The sequence below is a fragment of the Cyanistes caeruleus genome, chromosome 3, assembly GCF_971803275.1.
Source record: "Cyanistes caeruleus chromosome 3, bCyaCae1.hap1.1, whole genome shotgun sequence".
Lineage (NCBI taxonomy): Eukaryota > Metazoa > Chordata > Aves > Passeriformes > Paridae > Cyanistes > Cyanistes caeruleus.
This window is the reverse complement of record NC_141703.1, coordinates 18693828-18699456: the sequence shown is the minus strand read 5'-3', so window position 1 is coordinate 18699456 and position 5629 is coordinate 18693828.

Here is a 5629-nt window from a genome sequence, read left to right as displayed (position 1 = left end):
CAAAAGTCTACCCTGTGACTTGCAAAAGGGCTGTCTACTTTCATGGAGATTTTTCTTTAGTTTGACTTAGCACTTTATGCTGTCAGAACACAGGTATAAAACATCAGAAAGGCCACACCAGGTCAGAACATATCTGAGAGAGATACCTGACATTCCACCTCTGACTGGAGTCAAGAAAAGGTGCCTGTGGTTGTGCAAGAATGATTTGAAAGAGTGCAGTCTCAGATAGTGATCTCCTTCCTTCTCCTGCTGGCTTCTCTTTCCTTATCTTTTTTCCAGTCAAAAATGTCCATGCCTGTCCTTTGGAAAATGTGATTTGACAGAACTGAGACACAGCATGGTGATGTGTTCATTTAATAGAAGATTAAAGAGTAAGCATACAGGCTTGCAAGCTAAGCTGGAGTCCTATGGCTGTCTAGACTTAGAATCAAGATGCATAAAAGACAAGCAAAAATTTTCTAAATTAGCCTGAAGCAGAATGAACAAGATTTAGCCTTACAAAAGAAATGGAAATCTTTGATCTTTTATCTTTATTTTATCAAGGCTATTTTTAAAGGGGTAGAAAACAGTATTCTGAAGAGTCTTGGTCTTTTGCCTCTGATACCTGAATGGATGATATATAACAAATTGCTCTGTCCTTCCACCTTTCCTCAGCACTGATATGATCCCTTCTCCAGTAATGTGTCCCTAGAGCTTCTGTTCTGAAAATCAACTGCCATCTGTTTACATATAGACTTAAAAAGAAATATTTAATTCCAAGATCAGTCTGCTGTCTTGCCTTTATTTACTCAGGCACATAGTAACAAAAATGTTGAAGACTGGTGCTTGACTAACTGGGGCAAACAGAGGTAAAAGCCTTGGTACTAGGTTAGAGATGCATCATTCAAGGATGAAGATTATGAGCTACTTTGTAGTTCAAGCAGGTGAAATCATGGAAGAAAAGGGGGGAAAAAAAAAACCAAACCAATGAAAAGGGATCTAAGAAAGAGGTATTTCAGAAACTGAAAATAAACTCTTGGGAAAAACACCCAGCATATGATTGTTTTAATAGAAAAAATTGAGAAATTATCTAGTAGTAGGAACTAAATCTGTGAAAAAATTACAATGTTTCATGATTCACCAGGAAACCTTAATGGAAGGATCCTGGTCAAATCTGCTAGGACAATACAATAACAACACGCACAACATACAAAAATATTTTCAGTTGACCATTTTGGTTATGGTTATGTGGCAAAGAAGTTATGCTCAGGACAAACTACATATTTTAGAAGTACCTTTTTAGATACAAGAAACCTGAAAGATACTTTGTAAGCTGTCTGGGAAAACTGCAGCATTATGAGGTGACATACCTAAGTTTTGTAACTTGTCCTACCTAAAAGAATAACAAATGAATGCTTACTGCAGTTGAAACACATCCACCAGAGATCAGACTGGAAAATAAGGATGGGTTTTCTGGGTTTCTCAACATCAAATAACAATTATCTGTTGCCCAAGTAAAGGCAGTTTAAGAGAAAATCTGTTAGAGAAGCAGAAAACATCCCTGTGTAGGTAGGTAGGGGGCTAAGAACAGTCTAGACTATTGATGTGAAAATGTCCACATAGCAAAGCATGCAGTGAACAGTTAAATTTATGTAACCTGCTCTTTGAAAATTCTTTTTTTTTCTCCATTGAACATGATGCACTCCTTTGTACAAGATGCACTTGTTAGATGATGATTAGAGTCAAGAAAGGTGCATTATGATGCACATTAGGAGAAATTTATGAAAAGAGTTTGGCTTAGCATCTTCCTTCAGAATAAATGTAAGAAGGGCAATGAGCTGTTTTACAGAATAAAGTTGGTGAGGCAGTATGAGTCGTATGCTGACAAAGAAAAGTGGAGCTAAGTGATCAAAGAGATTTCAATAGCAGCTGAATAGGACATCACAGAGCTGTGGATCTGAAATAGAAGCAGCAACTGAAATATTCAGTATTCAGAAAATATCCAGAGGTAACCTTAGAAATGATCATGGGAAGCCATAGAGCAAAGCCAGGAAGCACTGGGGATTTGGAAGCTGGGAGGAAGATTACTGGAGCTATGTGGAAGTTGGGAACATTGAGGGTAATTTGGAAGCTGTGGGTGCCCAAGATCATGAAAAAAAGGCTAAGTTACGGAGTGATAGGGACAACTCTAAGGGTTGTATGACAAAACTTTATGCCTTCTCAATAGGATTATTCATTTAACAACTTTTTATGTTTTTATACTTGCAGGATAGAACAAGCTTTAGAAGAACCAGATCAGCATTTGAAAACAATAGAATCACAGGTCTCAAAATGCAGAGATAATAGGTTTGGACAGATGTGACTGTAATGTTGTCAGCTGCTGCTATTCCATATCAAGGCCTCTAATATTTACTGTTTATCCTTCAAGCCAAAGCCTGTGAAGACCAGTGATTAGAAGCAAATATTAGCTGGTTTTTTTGGTTTGTAATGGAGATTCTGAGAAAATCTTGAAGTCATGACAAAAAGGTACACTAACAGTTAAAAATACACACAACAAAAATAGCCAGCAACTGTTTATTTTAAATCTCAGATTTTTTATGACCAACTGTTACAAGACCAGAGCTATGGTTTACTTGTGATACATGGTTTGCATGTGATAACTAAATGATGTAACTGAGGGCAGAAATTGGTCAATGGATTCTTGTAAATTATGATGGTAAAAGGAAGGAATTAAGTAGCTTGAAATTCAGATTGTATTTCCAGAGATCCAACAGGGATTTTGTCAGTTCTTTTAAATCTGGAGCTTTTTTCCCCGACAGATATTTTCCCATAAAAGTATTTTGTAATTGGAAGGGAAAAAACTAAACAAACAAAAAACCCTCACCAAACAGTCAGAAGGCATTGTGATACAAAAACTACTAAAGCCCTGAGTTACTTTGACTTTTTTCAGGATGTAACAATTTTTAGTATGAGAACTGTAAGGAAAATCATAAAACAAGCTGTATGCTAAGATTTGCAAAACTGCAGTGCAAAGAAATCAAGATGGGCAAATTTTTTTCAGTTTTATGTAAATCAGAGTCTTTCTGACTTCTGCTTCTGATATTTAGAAGTCTCTTATTTTTCCTTGTCTCTCACACCTTTGCTGGAAGTGCTTCCTGTTGCAGGAGCTGATTCACATATGTTTTCTTAGGTCCAGGTGACTAGTAGCTGTTTCAATCTTTGTCCTAGTTAAACTGACCAATACTTGGTGACAGCTAGGTACCAGAAAAGAGCATTTTCTTGTCCTTTGTTGATTATTACAGCCTATACATCAGGCAAGATTGCTTTTGATTGCAATGAGATGATAGACGGAAGAAAGCAATTTCCAGCTGAGAGTTTTAGTTTTTGTTGTTTGGCAGGTTCCTCCCTTATTTTTCTCATTTATAGAATGAGTGTTTGTTGTTTTTTTTCTTAAGAAAAGTACAAAGCTTCAAGTGAGGATGGCACTAATTTTTGAATTCTGGTCTGCTATTTTAGGCTATGACAACCAAGGGAAAGGCAATCACACTTGGCATGTCAATCACCATTATTTCTTTTGCATGATAGCCTCCATGACTAGTTTTAATGACTGCAGTTTCTAATTTGTAGCTACTCGATAAACACTAATTAGCTGTTGGGCATAAAAGTCTTAATGGGCTGAAAAGAAATATCTGGGTATCCTGCTAAGCCAGTAAATAAAGGAATATATAACAATTATGGTGACAAGAGTTTTAACTCTTGAGAAAAAGATTAGAGAAAAAAAGAGTGAATCAAGACAATCACCAATTTCACTGTAAGGTTCAGTACTGGAAAATATATATTAAAAATCTGTGGGCAGTCCAAGTTGGTTTTTTGTCTTTTTTCTGGTCCTGCAGACCATATTAAAACTTCTGGTGTTACTGAGTGGACAGTGAAGTACAGTATTCCTTTATTATGTTCTTTTAAAGTAAAATTGCCCTTTTCTGTCTAGCAGTGCTTTTAGTTCTGATAAACTTGAGATCACATTGGCAAATGTTCACAGATTTGAAACCTGCAGCCTTAATGGCAGCTGTGATGTCTTCTCACAGAGTCCAAGGATTTTAGACTAAACAGTTCTAAAAATCACAACAAAATCAGGACAGTGGGCAAAATTTGGAATTGCAAGAAACCCAGAATAAAATGTAGCCAAAATGTAGACAAAATTGGTCTTTGAAGAAGATGTATGAACTGGAAGAATCACAAGTTTCACTTTGAGATGCTTTATGAGCCTGTGGTGCTGACAGTTAAACTAATTTCTTTTCCATTGTGTAAAAAGAAAATACAAAGAGGGCAAGTGGGTGAGTGGGCCAAAAAACAGTCTTTGTATGCTGAGGTATTGGCAATGTATCAAATACTGGAATAGATTCTAGAATTAGGCTGTGATATGTCAAAATATTTATTTTTTTCATTCTTTTCCGTAAGATGGACCCCTTATTTATATTCCCTCTACAATGATGAGATACTTAGCAAGAAGTGTCTATAATTTGTGCAAGAATCTGGACCACTGAAGAACGGGGATGATAGCAACCCAACTTATTAACCTCCAGCTCCCCAACCCACAACACTTATTTTCCAGTTGTCGACTAAGATATTCAATTTGGTTTGTGGGCTTTTGTTTTTGCTTTTTTGTTGAGGAAGTTCCTTACTGGAATTCAGGTTCAGTTGAAATATTTACTATGCAACAATGGAGTTTATTTAGTCATTAATTATCCTACGGACAGAACATAAATAACCATGTTTTCAAGACCCTGCTCTTTGAAGAAAACACTTAAGGCAGGAAAACCGAGGTGGTTCAGAAGTCTTTTATCCAATACAATCTATTTATTTGTACCCATACGAGTTAAAAACAGCTCTGCCTGAAAGCTACGACGTTTTTGTCTTTGTCAGATAGCACTTTTCTCATTGAGCCTATTTCTAAGCAACAATGCACAAAGCCACGGTAAATGGAAAATGCGCAGTGTTTATATAGAATAGGTCGCGGCTTACTTAAGGACAGTTAAAGTAGTTAGAAACCTACCTAACTCCGCATATACCTAGCTACAGCTGTATTCGGCACTTGCTTTTTTTAGGTGCCGGTGTCACCTGAACCACATATTCCATGGGCAGCCGAGCCACCGTGAGGATCCTCCGCCGTCCGAGCCTCCCTCCGGCTGCGAGCCGAGCCGGCCTGCGGAGCGCGGCTGCCGCTCGCCGCTGCAGGGCAGGACGGGGGGCGCCGAGCTCCGGGCCGGCCACGGCGAGCAGCGGCGGGAGCTGGAGGCGGTGGCAGCCACACCAGAGTCCCGCGGTGCCCACACCAGCGTCCCGCGGTGGGAGCCACACCAGTGTCCCGCGGTGGAGGCCACACCAGTGTCCCGCGGTGGAGGCCACACCAGTGTCCCGCGGTGCCCACACCAGCGTCCCGCGGTGCCCACACCAGTGTCCCGCGGTGCCCACACCAGTGTCCCGCGGTGGAGGCCACACCAGAGTCCCGCGGTGGAGGCCACACCAGTGTCCCGCGGTGGCCACACCAGTGTCCCGCAGTGGAAGCCACACCGGTGTCCCGCGGTGTCCCGCGGTGTCCCGCGGTGTCCCGCGGTGGCCCGGCCCGGCCCGCCCCGGCCCCTCCCGCTGC